The 21,561-nt window shown below is 38.0% G+C and overlaps 1 protein-coding gene across 3 annotated transcripts in view; it reads right to left on the reverse strand.

The window, feature by feature from the left end:
* Positions 1–20,390, reverse strand: part of RASGRP3 (RAS guanyl releasing protein 3) — a 59,747-nt gene extending 39,357 nt beyond the window's left edge. For 2 of the 3 annotated variants that reach the window (XM_027641681.1, XM_027641679.1), the window contains exon 1: positions 8,752–8,862. The gene's annotated coding sequence lies outside the window, so the exon portion shown is untranslated. Of the gene's footprint in view, positions 1–8,751; positions 8,863–20,222 lie in introns of those variants that run through there. The other variant, XM_027641680.1, reaches the window with a different exon arrangement.
* Between the last annotated feature and the right edge of the window lie 1,171 nt (positions 20,391–21,561).

The following is a 21,561-nucleotide window of genomic DNA, read 5'->3' on the forward strand; positions in this document are numbered from 1 at the left end:
AGCATATTCCCTGGTTACTGACTTTTTGAAATTGTTGAATATTCCAAGAGTTATGACAATTTTAAGAGTCAGCACTGTTTTCAGTTTCACACCACTTTTCGATCAATTTTAAGACAAAGAAGAAATGTAAGAGCATGTAACCCAGATATCCAAATTCAGTAAGTTGTATATCAAGTTATCAGTCTGACAAACCTATAGCTTCCAAATTGATTTTTCCTCAGAAGTAGCTTTTTCACTAATTCTGTAATTTCCAATTATTCCCCACTGGCAGACAGCCACACTGCAAACATCTGTACCACCTTTTACAATTATACCACAGGAATGCAGGCACCTATGGAGCTTCTCAACCCTATCAAGCTCTATGAGTTTGTGCTGGTCACCCAAACAGTAGAGATTATAGCTAAGTGTCTGAAAAAGCAATATGTTAAAACACACTCTTTCATTGGCCATCTCTGCAGCTATGTTGTATCAAGGTAAGACAAAATCATTATTTGCAGCCACAGAAACCAGTAGGGAGAATTCAACACCTCCTACTTACCTGCTATTTCCAGCATTGATGACCGTATCTGATTTCTCACTTTGATTTCTGACTTTCCCCAAACTGAAGAACAACTGCAGTTACTTTACATCTACCAAAAGGAAGGCTATTACATTTCGAAAAGGGGAGGTTCAGTGCCTGTTTATTTTTTCTGCTTTGGCGCTGTTAGTCCATATATTACATCACATCTCTCCCCGTGAATTCACAACCTATACCTGTCCCATGTGAGGAGAGGCCTCTCCGTGTAGTGAAAGCAGTTTTTCAGCTGACTTTTCCTCCTGTGACTACAATCAAAACATAGGTTGGCTTCAGAAATATCTCGACCACACATTTACAGCCTGGGAAGTACTTATCAGTGCAGTAAATTGAAGGCAGCAACTGGCAAAACAATAAAGGCAGGAAGAGGTTTTCAGAGACTTAAGTAATGGGAAGCTGGATGTCTGAGATGGAGTAAGACAGAGTTAAAAGGACAGAGGGGCAGGACAGAGCCTTGGCTCCTTTTTCCCATTTGGCTGTTATGGTGCATTTCTAATCAGATAATTCTTTGTTTTCCCTTTGATGAACATAGAAAATATTTCACATGTAACTGCTATTTCCCTGCAGACCTGTTAATAGGTCCCAGACAACGAGGGAGGCTGGACCAGTTGCTAATGGCCAGTAACCCTTCTCAATCCCTAGTGGTAGCTGCCCATTCATTTGAGAGCAGTCACTCTTTAAAGAGAGATTGCAAATTGAAATAATACACTAGAAAACATTGACAGACACGCATGACAGTAGACAGACTTGCTGTGTGATCCTAGGAGCTCATGCTAATTGCTGTCTTCTGCACACTCACATGAATCAGGGATGCCTGGCTTGTGTGATGCTATGGTTTTGCAGCTGCAGAAGTCATCAACGACTCACGATTCATGGGCAAGCTGGTGTGCCAAAAGGCTGGTGGACTGAAAACACAACCTGGAGATCAGGAGAGAACCAGTATCTTTCCTTATAAAATTCTGTCAGCAGATGCTGGACATCAAAATACATAAGAAACTACACTTTCTTACCTGTAGTTATTTTTTATGAGTTTCCCTTGGGAAGATGGGTGAAACAACGGCAGTGTCAGATTTCTTAATGATGCAAAGAGAGTAGTTTAAACACAGTGATACAGTGTTTCTTAGGCCAGTTCAGAGTTTTTCGAAATGCTAAGCCTCCAACAGAGAAGGACAGGAAAGAGATTATTGGTTGGTTTTAATGTGTTTGACTGGATTTTGTACTTTTTTTCAGAGGTAACAAAGCAACCACCAGTGAGCTGACTAAACCTTCTTTGCTCACTAAGCAATCTACTAAGAAGCACACACTGGTTAGTACAACCATAAGAAGACACAGCAAACCTCTAAAACTGTTTATGGTACAAAAAGTCTACAGAGTACAGGATATGAGAACAGTGTCACCACAATTCCTATATTCCTGTATCCAAGCTTTTGGAACAGACTGGCTTTTATTAATAACCACATACCTTCCTAACAATAAGACACTGCAGCCAACAAGTTAAATGCCTTCTTTAAAAGGAGAGTAACATAAGAAGGTGCTATATATAAAAATATACAGAACAGCATGACAACTTGAAAAAGGGGAAGGAGCAGTGTAGAAAAAATTTTCAAAGAAAAAAAGAGGAAAAGCATCTTACAGTTCCTGCTTTAATAAGTAATACATCAAACAAGTAACTTTGATCTTTATTTTGCTAATATTATTTTGGTAGTTATATATTTATTGTATGAAAGAATATTTAACACAGGCTTGCAGCTACACAAATATTCCACTTCCACAACCACGGAACACACTGCTACAATAGGACTTCAGAAAAACAAACTTTACCAAAACCCATAGGTTAAGTTTGCAACGCTCATGTCTTAAGATACAACACTAATTCTCTAAAGCTCACGTATGCCAAAGATTCAGCATTATTTGAAGAGCAACAAGAGCAGCTGCTGTGGCTGCAACAGCTGAGAATCACATACTCCACCAAGTGTACTTCTAGCTGTGTAGATAAAACCCTTTCAGTCAATTGGTAGTATAATGCCTTTGCAGTGGCCAGTTCAGGCGACCCCAAGCAACTTGAAAGACAGTTATTAAATTCACCTAAACCTGTTTGCTTTGTATTTATAGAGGAAACTCATAACTATTTACTCCTTAGTGTATATTTATCAAATTTAAGCAGCTCATCAGAATTTCTTGAAGGATCTGCTAAACTCCAATAATTGTTAAAAAATTAACAATGTGGCTATGTAGTAAAGCTAATATGAAGTGAAAAATGTGGTCAAGTAAGAAGAGGTAATTAAAAGCTGGAAGGCGTTGGGAAGATCTTGATTTAAAAGCTGACATAGAGGCTTAGGAACTTGTTTTCCCTGCCCCAGTATTTAACATTGAAAGACTGACTATAGCCAAGTTTTCAAAGCAGTTCCATCCTTTTCAAGCTTACTTACAGGAGCAAATTATATTTCTATAAGCACTAATATACCAGATAACCATGCCTAGGTCAAAGTTTACCCCAATTTCTTATTCAATACAGTTAAATCAGTACAAGAATTCCAAAAAGAGCAAGTTTTGAAACACAGACAGGAAGTAAATTGCAAAAGAGCTTTTCCTTAAGATACATTAATCTGAAAACCACCTCTCTTATTTTAGTTCTGCAATCCCGGCCCCCTTTTAGTTCTAGGGTCTGACTCCATCGGTATGATTCTCAGCCTGACCTTTCACTTCTCACCTTGTCACCTTAGAAGGTGACTGCCTAGAGCTTGTAACCTCTTCCTGCATTTTCAGTGTTAAAGTCCAAGTCAGCAACATCAAGAAGCTCCCTGTTTAGGTCAGTCCTAAATTCTTTTGTGATCTGTACACACGAAACTCCTCTCTCTGTGTTAAGCATCCTTTAATCACATCCAGCATGTCAAGCCTGTACTAGATAGGTGCAGTTGCGATGCCCAAGCTCTTTTCCCAAGACCTCTGAACACTCCTTAAAGCTATGAGAGATACAGAATCAACTCTTCCAATTAATGGAAGGATTTAAAATCTTCCATTATCTTGGTTGAAACTACAGAACAGAATTACCATGCTCAGAACACCAGTGTTACATGAAATAGTGATCTACATGGAGAAAGCAAGCAAGAGCATGACTATAATTTAAGGGGAAAAGCACTCACTCAAGAAGAGGGGGGGGAAGTGAATTCTAGTTCCTGCCCCAGTGCCTACTTAAGATAAAAATACATGGACAGTCATAAGGGAAGGGCCTGGAAACCAAGAGTTTTAGGAAGGGTGGCAGCTGTTCCCGGAAGTATGTGTTCATGAATTTGGTAAAGCAGAACATGAGTAAGCAAGCTAAAGTAGGCAAGATGTCTTTGGCAGAGGAGATTATTTTTAGTCTTTTAAGGAAGCTATTTTATGAACAGTGTGATAAGGCTGGAATGTAATGGCTATTCTGATTTGGATGACAAAAATCACTATATATCCAGACGGTAAGTTGACTCCAGCCCTAATTCAGCAAGGATTTTCTGATGTAATTTTCTCCACTGGTAATCAATAGTGTATTTGCATAAACTGATTTTTTTACTTCCCACTAACAACACCAGAAATTTCCGAACCAGCTCTGGGTTCAAATTCTGGGTCACTGCAGAACAAACACGCTACAATAACCAGCACCAAGATTGGGCGAGCCTAAGTGAAATACAGGTTATGAGTGGAAGTCTACCTGTAATAATGCTATTTCAGATTAAGGAAATTCAATTTAGTGAGACCAGAGTTTAAGCTGGAGAAATGTTACATCTTTTTAAAGAACATGAACAAGAGTATAGCATCACAACAAAGAATATATGCATGGTCATGTGTCAAAGGCAGCTTTATCAACATGTTTAGCAAGCATGCAGATACACCCTATATAAGTCATCTTCAATCTATTTGATGATATCATGAATGACTTACTTAAATTCTAGCCTCTAAGACTGATTTCTACATCAAAAACCACCAACCTGTTTCAGGCATGGGGAGCAACATATGCTTCAAAAATGATGGAAAATCCTTGTTCATCTTGGATATCCTGCTCCTGCGCACACACTTGCTGCACTCCGGCCTCTCTCACACAAGCCCACTGCTGCTTTGATTGCAACAGGTTTCCATAGAAGGGTTTGAAAAGAGAGGCAGTTTTAACAGCAGTGGAAGGAGTTGTATATGGAAATATATTGGTATATATAACACTTTATATATATGTCTATATATATATAAGCTACTGTATATTGAGCTTGGTATGACTTTTGTCATAGTCCAAAGCAGACATTCTGCTGATTCACTAATATTAAATTTGTGTTAATTTAAGATGATACAGTTATTTTCTGTTTGTGGGAACAGAAAATAGAGTATCTGAACAAGAATAGCACAGGTTTCACTAATTTTCCGTATATGATTATGCCTGGCAGGTTCTTGAGGTGCTGAAGCCTTCTCCCCTAGCCTGAGAAACTCCAAATCATTAGTAAAGAACATATGCATAAATCACAGGTGGGAGAGTACTCTGTAGAGAGAGTCAAACCATTTCACCTATTTGAATGTGGTCAAGGGGAGAAGTTATTCAGAGAAGTGAGATAGCAGATGGCCACCAAAACAACCAGAGTAGTTCTCAGGGGTAATTGTGTTTTCTGCTGAGCTGTAAACATCACTCCTGTGGGTATTTCCACACTCCTACACTTTGATCCTGACCTCGTACACACGCAGAGGTTAGCTGAACTTTCTGATGGGACCTCTCATGAATTCAGCTCAGTGAATAGCTATGTGTTTGCAGGATTAGTCTTTGTATTGTTGATATTACCAGTCTTGTAGTCAAGTCTTGTTTACCTTCATTAAAAGAGAAAAGTTATCCCTTGTCGCAATATCTCTAATCTCGTGGTCAGGTGGTTTTTAGGTATGTTATAAGCAAACATATTAATGAAAAAGTACTACTGCACTGGTTATTCACATTGAATAGAAAAAACACAGACAAAATCAACAAAGAGTAAAACCCAGAAGACCTGAGAATTTATTTCAGACTTTTTATTCAAACACTCATGTATAAAATATTGCTATTCCTGACTTATAACAATGGGCCAACGTGAAAACACGTTTGTCAAATTGAGCAGTGAAAAGTGAACATACCATAAATGTGTTAACAGAAAACATTCAGTGCAACTTGTTTAAAGTACCTGTACAAATGTACTGTAGCCGGGCCTGGACAGCTTAGGAAAAAAAGAAAACCACAAAAGTACCCTTACAGTATTTTAAAAGTAGTTTCCTCTCTTTCTTCAGGAACATCCTGGGAGTGGCTCCTCTGTATAATGGCATTTTCAACCAGAGAGGTGGGCTAGCAAAACTGCAGCTATTTTTTAGCTAGATGTTTTGATATAGAGCAGAAATATACCCATTCAGAGAACTGTAAGGCTGCCCTGATCCTTTCCTCAGAGTAAAAAGATTTAACAGGAACCTTACAATGCTGTCAGTGATATGGATATATATTGAGCTTCTGCAGAGGGACAGCAATGCTCACGCTGTTACTCAATCCCCTCAACCATGTAATAAAAAAAATTCCAGGATGAACACCTTCTGTTACGTACTGAGACTCATCAATGGGAAAGTCAAGGGCAGAGCACTTCCCTGAATAAAGCATGCTAAAATTTAATTATTGTGCTTCATGTCTAGGCAGACCTGCCTCAACTTACATGAACATAATGGGTGTGTATATTTAAAAAGCTGAGCATGTGTTTTTATGAGATAAGGATATTGTAAAATAATATAAAAGAGTGTTGGTACAGAGGCTGTGTCTTCTGATCAAATGCAAAATCAATGTGTGCCCCAGTAGTGTTCCCTGACTGGTACTGCAGTAATAGATATTGCAGTTGGAATTAATGAGAAAATCCAAAAAGTGAGGAGAGCCTTAAGACTGTAATGCACTCATTTCTCAAAGTATACTGTGTGTTTAACAGAGTATTCCTACCAAAACAGGTTGGTGATAAGGATTGAAACAATTGCACCCTTGAAAATCTTGTAATGTTGATCAAGTTTTCTTTATTTTATGGACAGAGGATTTAAAAGTCTAGTTGTGAGCCTTGAATTTCATTCAAAATTAGACACAGTAATGACAACTGGAAGTCGTAAATAAAGCAGAGTTGTTTATCTTACACTTTGCAGATCCAAGTGATGAGCTTTTCTCCTTGTCTGTAAGCGACCTTAATAATCAACAGTATAGAGGCACAAAACTAAGCTTTCCTGCCACATTTCTTTGAGACAATTCAGTTACCACTGCGACAATGTGTTTTCAGACATTATTACCTGAAGACAAGCTCAGCACTGCAGTTATCTAATGTTTACTATGTAATCACCACTTTGCCCCTTATATACCACACTTAATTACCACAGCTGCCTGAGAACAAAATCAGCTGCACAAGAGGTAGCTCATAATCCAGGTGATTTAGAACCATATGGCTTTACATCAACCTTTTGCACCAACACTGGCACAGCAGTTGTGCCAGAGACAGGGAAGAAGAAGTTACAGCAGGAATAGATTGAGCTTACATCTCTTTTCTGGTGGATTTGTGGTTTATCTTAGTTTCAAAGCACGTTCCTTCAACAGTTCTTTTCATCTGACTGGACTGTTTGTTTAACTGAGATCACTCATTACAAATACAAAGTACAATGTCTGGAAACGAGCACACTGTGGCATAGTCGTATTCAAAATGCCGAATGCCTACTATTCTGAAAAAAAACAAACTTACTCTGGGATCAGAATAAAAAGCAACAGTGGACCAGTTATTCTCTCTGCCCCACAAGGAATGGAGATGTGAAAAGGCTGGAGGGGCCCAACTGCTGCCATGGTTCCCAGGGGACCAGGGGCTCCTGAGCACAAAGCCAAGCACCTCAGGACCCAGTGGCCTGCTCCATTCATGATGTTGCATGGTATCTGTGTGGGAGGGCTGCAGTGTAACCATAACTGATAGTACTTCAGTTCTTGGTTCGAAGGTAGTCTACCCTTGGAGACACAAACAGGCAGGAAGCTAGGTAGACTTCTAAATTTGGGATAATTGAAACTGTTGACATTCTCCTATAAAATTTCGAATTAACTGACAAAGCCATAAACTACAGTTTAAAAGAAAAAATGAAGTTTTCAGAGAGAAATAAAGTTTCTCTTTCTTATGTGAGAAGTCTTTGAATAAAGTTTATTCTTCCCACCTTTAAAGGAGGGACTGCATGCAACCTGGCAGTGTTTATGCTTGGACCTTCCTCAACAGGACCCTGCTGCTCTCTACCTCTGTCCTGCTTTAAACTTCCCCAAAGCACCTGGCATCCCTCAGTCTCATCACCTATCAAGATCCATCACTCCTTCATTTGTTTGCATTCTGCATAAATCTTCATCCAAAAAACCCTAGTTCACCTCTATGTAAATAATTGATCAAAAGTTCCTTTTGATGTATCCCATACTCCAATTTTAAAAGAAAACTTCAGACCGTAACAGTCAAAAATTATCAGACAGGGAAATCAATCATTCATGAAACAAAACCACAGAAAATGCAAGTGTCCAAAAATAAATTTAATTAAGAACTTGGAGATATGTAGGAGACTCCATCCCTGTTTTTAGGGAGGATTTTTTTCAATCTTCACAATCTTATTACGCATTACCATCCAGAATGACTCAATAATATCTTAATAAGTGCATCTTCACTGTCTTCCTGTATTTCTCCACTTCTACCTTTTTCTTTCCAAAAAAATCTCTGCATTCAACCTCAAAAAGTAACCAGTCACAACCAACTTTGTTCAGATTAATCACACTATTTTGAGGAAGTACCTCTGTCAATTCCTTACATGCATTCTTTTAAGCCAAACACTGAAATTGCTCTATATTTGTTGTATCACTGCCTACCAAGAAAGGAAAATACAGTCATAAACAGCCTCCTCACTCCGTCATCTGAGTAAATAAGCACCATTTTCCCTACCTGGCTAGTATAAGGACAAAACACTGTACCTGCCTGGTTCCTGCAAGAGCAAAAACAATGCTGTTGTTAATCACAGATCAGAAAAATATGACTGCTCATGAATGACTGCTCATCAATGAAGTTTCAAAAATATGCCTTATCCTTAAGTGTTTTTACGAAAGGTCTAGGATGAAAATAGGAAAGCAGTGGCAGTTTAGGAAAAAAAAATCAAAAACAGGGAAAATCACTTACTGTGCCTGGTTCTGCAGAGGTATTCAATGCAAACATCACCCTTCCTTGTCCAGCTGCCAAGTGCTAAAGCATGAAATGAGCAGCTGTTTCCTTCAAGCTGGGGCTGTGTGTCTTAACTAGTCACATGCCCCTCCTGATAAATCTCACTACCGTGCCAGGAGGTTAGAATCTGAAGATCATTATTCCCCCTATTAGAAAATCCTTTTCATAACAGCAGCCTTTGCTAAAGCATTTGACTGGAACATGGTACTATGTGCTCCAAAACTTCTGGGTGTTTGTTAGTGTTTTTTTGGTTTGGGGGTTTTCCTGGTTTTTTTTTAGCCAACTAACACCAAATGCAGATAAGCCTTAAATGACACTAGGGGCAGCACAAATGGAAAATTAAACACATCCCTATTGATTACTTCAGGTTTGTTTCTGACTTCACATTTTGTTGTGTTTAAATATAGGAGTTTAAACCTAAAAATCCTAAAACCTCGGGAGCAAGACAATTTAAAATACTGTGGTATTCATAGTGTCTTTAAGACCAGATTATTCCACAGATCATGAAAAATATGTGAACAATCCCACTTTGTGGGATTAGTTGTACTTCCTTAAGGGGCAACATTACTACCTTCTGTGTTTGGACAGTAGAGCAATGAATATCTTATTACTACTGGAGATCATTTTAATTTTCTTATCTAGCATTTTTGCAGCATGGGGCAGACATTGTATAGTCAGAATGTGATAGACCCTTTGAGGTGGAACTATTAGTCCAAACAGAGAGAGCAAAACAGGAAATGAAAGCATTCTTATCCCCATGTTCCCAGATGTAGGGTAAATGAAGGAGAAACACTGAAGTCAAGAAAGGAACAGATTTTGGTGGAATTTTCCAGGGTCACATTACTGAAATTCAGCTTAGGCTCAATGCCTAATTCCCTTTAGCTTGGTCACATATTTAAAGATATTTAGATATTTAAGAACAAAGGCATGCAGTCTATGGGATTTTGAGGGTAAGGTGCAAAACACAATTTTCTGAATTTCTTAAATTCCCATCCCACGTATAGGATATACTGTGCTGAAAGTCTAGCAGTACTTTAAATTGGGAAGACTGACAGGACACAGGTAATTGTCACACCTCAGTATAGGATGTAGTAATGGTATTTTATTGTTTGGTAAGCAATCCAGATCTTGCAAGACTGCGCAGTTCAGATTACAAAAGGGATTATAGGGTATTTTTCTGAAATACAAAGTGACCCACAATTAGTGCTGCAACTGAGATTTGAACACATTTGAGGAATTGCTCAGAGCCACGTGTCTGTTGCTAAAATTGTTAAAATATAATATCATATCTAGGCAGCACATTTGTCAGAATCTGATGAAAGCCTGCGAACCCCTGAAGATGAGGGCTGCAGCAACAAAGGGTAACTCACGTTGCTTCCTTTGACCTTAAACCAGTTCTTCATATTATATAAACTGGCACATGCTTACAAAACCATGCAGCCACCAGTGCTGCCAGCGTAGCCTGGAGCAGGGAAGAAGCCCTCGTGCTAATTACCCATGGTTGCTTTTGCAGGCTTCTCCTGTTTCTCAGTACTCCGGGGAAACATGTTTTCATAGGATAAACTTTCCATGTTAAATGGACTCTCACAACCCAGCCAGGCATGGATGTACCCAGCTCGTTGGAGGGTCTCGTTGGCATCCTGAGAGGTGAAGGGGCCCCGAGTGCCACGGCCAGACCCATGGTAGCCCCAGCAGTCCCCAGGTCCCCATTGTAGTCGCCTCAGAACCCTCGCACTGGGGCCCTGAGGTGGGGGCTCCTGCTTGAGAGGCTTGAGCTCAGCACAGCCTCCATTCTGTGTGGGTAAGTGGGTCCGTACAGAGGGAGGAGGAATGCCTGGGAAATAGCAGATGTTTGCTGCAGGTGTGTGGGTCCGTTTTGTCATGGTGCACAACCTGCTGGGCAAGATATCAACAAGCTGCTCCTTATGGCTGTCCTGGGAAGTTCCAAAGAGGATGTCACAGGCCGTGGGGTGCTGTGACCCAGGGGCTTGCTGAGGGGGCTTTAAAAGTGGAGGTTGTAGAAACTATGAATTTAAAAATCAGAAATAAACCCATGAGCAATGAGTTCATTTAAGTTTAGGTCACTAGAGGGAAGGCAATTCCAAAGAGGGACTGAGACCTGCCCTGGCAGAACTGAGTTGGAAGCTCAAGCAGCCCCCGGGCACAGAACAGGGTATAAACACCCAGCCTTGCTCAGAGAAAGGAGAAGGTACTTACTGTGCTTTAGGGCATCGCCAATTGATCAAATGAGTTGTCTTTGATAAATGCCATTTCATTTCCCCTAAAAGTAATTGAGATCAAGGGTAACAGAACTTTATATGCAGCTTTAAAATTATTTCTAAATTTCTTTATAAACTTTGTTAGAAATTGACTCCCTTCTGATACTGAAGAAAACATGATTGAAATGTGTTCCATAACAATCCACCAGTTCACAAATACAATTTCTGTTAATTCATCCATTTTTCTGATAACACAGTATCAACTGTACTCTTTTATATTTATCAGGACCCTTTAATAAAATTGGTTAAATACTGGTAGTACCTGGGCCATTTGAAATAGCACACAGTACAATGTCATCAGTCTGCATTGAATAGCTATCTTGTTTTTATTTGGTAGTTATGCTCCACACAGGAACATAATTTGCTGATAATGACTGAATGACAGTATTCCGCAAACAACTTGGGATACACTCCCTAAAGAGAAAAGGAGCCTTTGTACTTTCTGAAATGAGTAGACAAATAAATTTTTTTTCATGGCTCAGTAAAAAATGCCATAAACTGATTGCGGTTTATGTGGGAAAAAGTTTATCTACCCTCATGCTAGACAGACAGTTTTAAGCCATCATGAAACAGAACAGAGAAATAATCTGGATATGAGTCCTGAAAATGAAGGTCTTAAAAGTTTTGTGGTGTGGGTTTTTTTCTTTTGTTTTGTTTTGGTTTTGGTTTTTTGTTGTTGTTGTCCTTTCCTTACTTGGAGAAATACCAACATACAAAAGAAGATAAGGTAGTTAACGCAGATGTAATGAATTAAATGTTGTGGTCTTACACCTATCAGATGGTATCTTCTCTATGACAAAAGCTTTGCTGTTTGGTGCACAATAGTATATTGCCTTCTTTTTCTGTTGAGAAAAAAATTGAAGACTGGATTGAAAAGAGTACATTTTTTTCTATGTGGCCATTAATGCCTCAAATGAAAATTAAGAAATGAATCTATATTTTTCTCAGACATGCTGGGAGAAATACTGAAAAGGAACAACAAAAAATTAGTACAGTTAGCAATGAATTGTGGTAGGGATATGTGAATGTAAGATTAAATTTTTAATGTCAAATAGTATGGGTAGCTTTTAGAAAAGTTTCAAGGACTAAAGAATGGAACAGTTGCCCATTTTGGTTTAGGTTGAGATTAAGAAGTTTTTTGCTTTTATCGATGTTGGATAAATGGATCCAGATCCTCTTGCTATTATAGGAGAGGCTGTATTTCATGGCTTCTTTTTAACTGTTGTTTCTCTTACTTATTTTTTTTAGACATACTATATGGTGCTTATCTGTAATTTAATTAACTGTAGGTGTATTCATTTATAAATTGATCACTTATAGAGAGCTCATCTCAACATCAATGCTTTGATATTGTGCAGATTTTTGGACTATGGAGTTATTTTCGGCATATGGCAACTATGGATGGCTGTTTTGTTGGTTGCCTGAAAATGTCTTTTTTCTGTTAACATATTCTTCTGGAGTTTATGTAACAGGAGATAAGACTCTTAGGGGACAAAAATATCAGGTTATATTTACTGCAAGTGTGTAGCCATTTGTTTCCTAAATGGCTGCATTGCAGTTTGACTTCAGCCTTTTAGAATATATGGAACCTGTAACTAACAGATAAACTGCCTGATTTACTGGTCTGCCTCACAGTCCCAGATATTATATAGCCTTCATTATCAGCACAGGTGAATGAAAGCAGATCATGGAAGCCCTCACAAGACAGGATGTTTTATAAATACCTAAGTGCAATTATAAGAACTGCTATAAATAGTCCACCAACTCATACACAAAGTTGCCAGCTAAAGGACATATAGGGGCATACAAAATAGGAAATTTTGCTGAAAATACTGCATGTAAGGCTTTCAACCTTACATTGCATTAATTCAGTTTTAAACATCCATAGGCTATGTTACATCCTTTGCAGTGTAAGTCAATCCCAAGTTCTTCAACATAATGCTCTAGGGGGCACAGGAGTACTGCAAATGCACAGTGTACCTCCCCTTTCATAGTTAAGGGTACACCCTTAAGTGTTATAGTTAAGAAAGCAAGAGCTAAGATAAGTTATCGAATTAGGGCATCCCTAGGTATGACCCTTGAAATCAGTCATTCCTTTATATCAGCAATTATGCACCATAGGTGGAGCCTATGTATTCATAGAGAAGCTGGAAATTTATAGTTTCTTCCTTATATCAACATTTGTAAGAAATTTTAATTATTAAAATTGTTACTGTTATTGTAAGACGACACTGATTTTTATTTCCAGCTCCCTTTACTTGGTTTTGTTTCACCTTGAAGTACAGAGGTGGACTGTCAAATACAAGTTATTCCGCACTGTGAATGCTTAAGAGTAGTGGCATCTCCTTTACTAAGACATAGGGTTAAATTATGCCATGCAGTCAAAGCAGGTGCTAAGGACCTCTTCTGTGGCAGTAACAATATACTCACGATTGTTTACAAAAACCCCAGAAAACCAAAGGACAAAAGCCATTCACTGTCTATTATCAACCAGATTGAGTAGCTGTATTCCACAGGGTGGAAATGCTTATTTCAGAAACAGAGCTTGAAGAGTGTGTTACTGTAAGTCTAGACCTAGATGCAGTATCACCAGTTAGCACAAAACCAAACCTGTCATAAAGGCTGTTTTTTCCAATACTGTCTTGATTGGTCTGAAGTTAAAAATTGCTAAACAGACATGGGCATTTAGAAGAGATTTGTTTCCTAGCTTTCTCCAGCCATCCTCATGGTGAGTGATGTGCTGATCAAAGAGAGGGCATTGCTGCAATGATAAATGTACAGCGGCTCTCAGTTTGTTCTCTTTTCTGCATCTGGTAAGTTTGAACTAATCAGTAATTACTTTACCATTTAAAAATCTCCAGGAAGTATGTGTTTTTCCACAGCTGGTACAAATGCGTACAAGTGACCAAGGGTATGATACTAGCGTTTTTTTCAGAGCTCTTCATTACATCTTCTCTCAGACATTAAGTGAAATGATAGTTGCACAGAAAGTTTTCAAGTCAGTGAACATATGTTTTATAATGGATTGATTTCTGTTTTACAGAAAGTAGCTAGATTTCTGTATTTTATTCCTCTCTCTTGTAAGTTCGACTACTTTCAGTTTGTCTTATAGAAATCATCTCTGATTATGATTTTCACTCAAAACTTACATCAGAGAGAATGCTATTCTGCCAAATTTGCATTACACATAAATAGTGAAAAATGTTTTTTCCGTTTTGTTAATTTTCATGAACGTGTTGCCACCACTGATGTCACAGTGGTTCTTGGTTCTGAGAGTCTTTTCTCAGTGAGGCAGCACTAGCCCATACTGAGTATCTGAGTATCAGCCTGAAGCAATACATTCCACATTGCAGCTTAACATAGTCCATTTGCACTGAAATTACAAGAGTGAAAACAATGGAATCAAGTAAAAGACGCAGAAAAGAGTAAAAAAACAAGCCCTGTTTCCTTACTCTCCCTAGAAAAAAAATAAAAATTTTTTTAACAGTTTCCATCAAAATATTAAAAATTAATGCACTACTCCCTTGTAGGGAGCACTTTAGGCTTGTATTTGCTTTCTAGAATGAGGCACAGATCACAAACGCCTAACCTCATAGAACTGTCAGACAGGATCTCCACTAAGTCCAATACACAGAATGTTTATCAGTTTGCCTGTGTTATCAAGCAGCCTGTCTGAAATCTGATGCATTGCATGCAAAGGTCCCAGGATTCATGCTTCCAAGCTTACTGTGAGATGAGTGAATTTGGATCTATCTGTGCTTTCTGTGCTCTATGAAGTACCCAGCCCAAAGATGAGTGAGAAGCTATTGCCTCTATGCTCATTAGTTGTGAGGAGATTTGCTTATTATAGTCAGAACACTTAATATTTTTGTGCGACAGAGCCCCTTGGGGCCAAGGTCTCTATATATAACTGCTGGATTTATTACTCTTGTTTGAATCTGGGCCTTTTTCTGTTGTTAGTTCCAGTTTCATGTCTCTTAATGGTATGAGGACATGATCCTACTTTTTTATCTTATTTTTGGTTTCAATCATTGCTTAAGACAATTACCTTCTTACTCTAATAGTATAGATGTGAACGAATAGAACTGTAATAGAATGATGTGCTGGAAATAAAGGCTGTGTTGCAGTATAAAACCACAGCATCATATGAAGGCAGTATGAAGGTTCCTTGTTTTGAGAGAGAAAGAAGAGACTAGCCATGACTGGGAGGAATGTCAAGCAGCTTAGAAGAATTCAGCATTGATCCACTCACTTTCCTCTTCCCATTTCTGAAATTACAAAGAATATTTTGTAGTTCAGTTGAGGTTGAATGCTATTTCAGTTTTCCCTTTAGTAATGAGCCAGCTGATCTTTGAAGATTTATCTTTGTCTCCAGCCTCCCAAGATAATCGTGCTACAGTAATAATCCAAAATAACAATAAAGTACCATGCTGGAAAAATAAAGTGTGTTAGAATATAAAAGATTCTAAGAATACTGAGCTGTCTAAACAAAGATGTTGTACACATTAATTTTTGTGCTCTCTAACTCAAGCAACCTACAGCTTCATAATGTAAACTGTCATCAATCAATTAGTGAGACAATGCCACATCTGTTAGCTTGACTTTAAACTCCTCCCCCCCGGTCTCCCCAGTTGAATTATTGGGCATATGGTTGAACCACGCTGCTCAAGCAGACTGCCCTCAACACTTCGTATCATACTGTAGCTGCTCCGGCTGTTTACCACATTTGTACTGTCTTGACCACGTGGCATAACTTCATTGCAATATTGGCAACAGACTGGGCACTTTGCATTTTCATTCTCTGGGAGATGTGTGGTCCTGCACTACAGAACTGTTACAGCAGGGTTGTGTTTTGCACTGTGCAGGTGCTTGAGTTCACACAGTCTCTTTGGGAGCCATTGTGATAAACGGGTCTGCAACCATTACTAAATGGGTGGTTGGGAAGGATCCTTTCAGAGATGATATCCAGTGTAGAAATGAGAACAAATTGCTGCAGTAAGTTCACAGAAGAACTGAGAACTGAATCTACCTCTACATGAGAGACAGTGTTTGCCATTTTCCCCTTCTATGGTAAGCTGGGACAGGCTTCTCCTTCCCCTGGGGTACCCCTCTGCTTCCCAGGAAATACTATACTAATAAGTAACAAGGAGATTACCAACCCTGAAACTCAGTGTAAATAGGAAGAAGATAAAGTAAAAAATACTCACAGCCAACATGACTTTCTGTGCTAACCCAAGACATGAAGATACCTACATGGTTACTGACAAGGAGGACTTGTACTCCAAGACACTCTTATCCTCCCGCTTTGTTTTTCAGTATGACTGTATGTTGTAAGTATCCTTCAGTAACACTGTTCTGCTGCTATGCGTTCATGCAATACAAACCCACTATAACTGATCCTTGTAACGCAGGTCCCAGGTCAAGTCTCTCACTTTTTCTCTTGTCTGTTGTTCAAACAGTAAGTCTTTTTGAACTGTCTGAACTCCCATCAATGGATGATAAGAGATTTGAAAAATTAATTTTTGCTGTATGTCTCCATTTGATTAACATATCTGTGTTTTTTCTGCTTCTGAACAACAGCTCCTTATTTTGTACCACAGTTTGCACATGGTCTTTGGGAAATGAGAGAACTGAAGGCAAAAAATATAACTGCACTTTGCCATAAAGATTGATTTTAAAGCAGCTTTTTTAGTCATCCTTGCTTACACAACAGTACTCTTCTAGTCTACTAAAAGAGTAGGAAAGAAACCAAAATAAAGTTAATGGCTTTTTCTGATAGCACATAGACTTCTGGGAGAAACAGTCCATCTTCCACACACACACTGACCTTCACCCTTGTGCATAAGTTGGTTCAAAGCCTGTAACATCTAATTCCCATTTGAGGCAAGGAATTTGTGTCAACTTGAACAATTCTCACTTGTTGTGGGTCACTACTCATGTGTGCAGAACATAATGATCTTCCCCTTAAAATTTGATCTTGAACATAATGCATCCATATTGTTCTGTTGTAAGCAGACAAGCTTTTGAGTTTTGGATAAGAGGAATAGTAGAATTAACATGCTGTGTTTGAAGTCAGACTAGATGATCTGCCAGGCTTTAAATTTTATCAGCCTGGTGAAATAATTTGGCTTGAAATCAATGGGTCTACTCATATGCTTAAATTTAAGCACCTGCATAAACACTTGCATGAGTCAGGATGTTATTCAGCACATAGTTATGAGCTGGGTGTTTTAGATATTATCAAAGAAATGATGTTTTAGCACTAACATTTCTGTTGTGTTGAGCAGCTCCTTCTCTTTGTAGGACTATTTTGATGCTGTCCAATATTGAATGTTGATTTCTTAATGTGTTTTAACTGGGTTTCTTTTTATGTTCCCTCTCCCTAATTCAGCTTTTTGAGTGAGACAACTGTATACTGTACTTGCATTGACTGCCCCAAACAGACATACTTCTAAATCTCTGCTCTTATTTTCCAGTAATGTTAGCGGGTCTGACCGTGACTTGGAGGACAAGGCTTCCTTGTAAGAGCATCTGGTAAAGTGGAATAGGGGCTTAGGGAGAAATTAGGATACTTACACCAGAGCAATTGCATGAGGAATAATAAATCTTACTAAACCTGAGCCAGCTTTTCATGAAAGCATGGCATGGCTTGTCACCCAAAGTGCATTATTTTTTGTCATGTGATTTTTCTTTAAGTCAGTCAGCTTTCCTGGAACAAGAAGCCCATGCTGTTCACATACTAGTGACAGCTGACTGAGGCATTTATTTGACAACCCTAGACTTCTTTATATCACCTGGCAACATAATGTCAGATCAGGAAGCCTGTGAACCACAACTTCCTTCTGATATATCAAATTCTCATATTTAATTTTTAGCATGGAGCTTTAATAATTGCAACCCTGTTAGTACCTGTGAACACTCAAAAGCATTTATATAGAAAGAATCTCCTGCAGAGTAGTTAGGTCTTAGCAGGTGGTAAGATTTTATAAGGTGTAGGGGTGTAAATTTCATTCTAAGGCCTTCTGAAATGAACAGGACAAATCTCTCAGTTTGCAAACTTTGAACTCATGAACATGTGAACTCTTGTAGTTTAGAAACAAGTCATTTTATGTGTATGTTTATTAATAGTATTAATTAGGTATTTATTGAGTAGTAACTATAATATCTTTTCCATAGGAAATGTTAAAGTGCATTAGTACATTTTTTAATCACCTCTTCCTGTATAATTACATTGTAACTGGCTGATTTGTAAATGATCTTCTCCTTATAGCTAAGGAATGATCTCTGTTTTGCTACATTCGTGCAGTGATACCAACCTTCAAAATAATGTGGTGAGTGCTGCTGACCTAAATAAATCTGAATGTTACAGTGTGTACTGTTGAGTTGTACTGCAGTTGCTGTGCAACTGACATCTCATGGAATGATTGTATTTATTTAACACAAGAAATTTAAATGCTTCTTTGCTTGGGTGAGTATTGATCTGCAGATTTGCCTCCATTCCTTCCCTCCAGCCTACGGGTTTTACAAAAGTTCATCTAGTAAAATGATGGTTACACAGTTTAATTTAAATTTTTAAATTAAAAGACTTTTTGTTTGCTTGTTTGTGCTCAGTCTTTGTGCAGGGGAATCAGTAACTGAGATTGAAGACAAGGAATATTACCTGTATGAGAGCATGCTATGCTAGTTACTGAAATTGAAGTCTGAAGAGTTTTCTCTTGCAAATACCTGTACAAGCTTCTAGTTTTACTACCATTTTGGGTGTTTAATTCTTCACAAGAATAGGCTTATAGTCTCCTAGAATTGAGAATTACTGTAAATAACTGAGTATTTTGAAACCAGACAAAGAAAGGCCTGATCCTTTTCATGGGCATGGACTAACATCTGCTTCATTGGAATTGCTGCTTGGCACCTCCCTGGATCAGATTTTCAGCTGACTGCTGCTGTTTACAATTGTCCTATCGCAGCTTTTCACCTACATGGGTGACATCCTGCCTTGCTATCGTCACAATAGGAGACTCTAAACATAATAGCATCCTATGGGGATACAGTAGAATAACAACACATCACACTTCCTTTTTACTCACCAGCAACTTTTTACCATAAACCACTAATACTAAACAACATCTGAATAACAAATGAATAATCTGAATGGCATATACTTAGAGGTAATGTGTTAACACAAATGAGACTAATACAAAGGTTATTCTCATAGATCATTCAAAGATAGAATTTGCATGATGAAATCCTGAATCTAGTATACTACAGATTCTATTCTCTTGCCTTCAAATCACAACAGCATTTCCTTTGTTAGAAGTGCAAAGGACATGCTGGAAATCGAAGAAATCAAACACAGTTTTTCCCTCTTAAAAGTCTGTGTTATTGATGATAACTCAGTGAATTAATATCATCTCTATACACTGACCTGTCTTAAAATGGAGCTTTTTACACATGCAGTCATGATAGTATAACTGTATATTATCTGAAAATAAGTAGATTAAAAATTTCCACTCACATTCTATTGTCAGTTTAAATTAGACCTCAGAATGGCAAGATGTCATATTGCAATGCAAAACCCCATAATATAAATGGGTATCTATGTATAGTATTTTATTTCTATGTACATGCATGCACACACACACAAATTACCTGCATAATAAATTCCAACACTATAGAAACTTTCGTGTACTTTAATTCTGGCTAAGTTTCTACCTTCAAATGTACCTCATAAAACTAAATTATTCCATTATAGATTATATACATAAATATATATTACATGTCCTTCTCCCTCACTCTCTCTGTTTCTAAATCTTTAACCTAATGCAGTGTTGACTTCATATTTTCCTTCAGGGTATATATTTACCATCAACATTTCTCTAGTACTTAATCACAGATTATAAGATGAATATGACAAAAGTGAGAAAAACAGCAAAGTTATGTTATGGATATATGACAAAAGCTTCTTTTGCTTAAGAAAACTTTGAGGAATCTGTAACTGAATTCAGATTTCTTTTTCTAAAAATCAGACATCCTACCAAATTTTATCTAAAAGTCAGATGCCATTCCTTCTCCAAAGCCCATTCTTTTTTCATTTACCAGGTTGAAAAGACCTGGAGCATGCAGCAAGCAGAAACACCAGAAGGAGACACTTACCTTAATTTGATAGGTATCCAACTTTCAGCACACTCCTTTTTTGAAAGGGTTCTTCTCACAGTGTTGAGATGCTGAGGTTATTTGCTGCCCAACAGTGTCCTGTACCTGACCCTCATGCTCAGTAGCCCTGGCAGGGCCCTGAAGAGAGAAACAGGACTGTGCTCTGTTCACTCCCAGCAACTTCACTGAGGCTGGGGCTCTTTTGAGCTCAATTAGTTCTAGATTGTTTGGCTAAATGGCAACCACACTTCCTTCTATTCTTTCCCAACTTAGTTTTCCTGCCTCCAGTGGTGCTTTTTCCTTTCTTTGGACTATAAATAGGACTGCCACAACACAGTCTATAGCAGTAAGGAAGGCAGGAAATGCATTTAAACAAAGGAAAGATCTTAGGGTTTTTTGCCCTTCCCCACTAATATAAGTAAAAGAATTTAGAAAGATTGCTCTGCAGGCACAGTTCTCTTCTCATGAGGAAAATACTTTTTCAAAAACATGCTAGGATGTCATCTTTTGTACTCTACAAAAAAATGAAGAGACAGGGTAGCAATAGGCTTTAGTCTCTTGAGTAATTATTACTTCCTCTAAGTATTCAACTTTGATTAAATATTTGAAACTGGTGAGTTGGACCAAAGATATTCTTTGGCTTAGAAAAGAGGACAAAGGTGGCTAACATGTTTTAAGAAGACAAAATATATCTTATAGGAGGTGCAAATCTTTCATGCTTAAGAATGATATTTAAAGTCTGTGAATCATCATTTCATCTGAGTACTTGCTTCCTTAGTGAAACTTACCCTGCAGACTGGAAGTGTTTAAGCAAACTAAGTGTGTTTACATTCAGGAAAATAGGATCGTCATGCATGTATTCCATGAGGATGGCTGTGCAGCTATAGCTGTTGAATAGCAACTACGCCAAAATCCTCAAATATGTTTTATGAATTAATTTGAGAAAAAAAATTAATTATTTTGATTTTTTTAATCAGAACTTTCAGATTTAATTATTTTCAGTTTTAAAATTACATATAAATCTTCTAAGGTTCTGTCAAGCTTGAAAAAAGCAGTTAACCATTTTCTCATTATACTCAGTCAAGAAGAGAATATAGTATGGTACTTTCTTCTCTTTTTATCTCTTTGCCCTCTCCCTACATTTTCCACTATCTGAGGTACATGCCTTTCCTTCACTTTGTACAGATTAAGTAAATAGCCGTAAAAAACCTTTCTGCTGGTCTTTATAATGTTAGTTTCATGACAGAATAGCAGTGTGCTTACTGAAGACTCTAATGTATGGTTTGGGATTGGTGATTATTTTAGGGGGAAGGTAGAGACTTAAAAGATAGATGTTGCT

The sequence above is a fragment of the Corapipo altera genome, unplaced genomic scaffold (genome assembly GCF_003945725.1).
Source record: "Corapipo altera isolate COAL_440 unplaced genomic scaffold, ASM394572v1 48b, whole genome shotgun sequence".
In the NCBI taxonomy this organism is placed as follows: Eukaryota; Metazoa; Chordata; class Aves; order Passeriformes; family Pipridae; genus Corapipo; species Corapipo altera.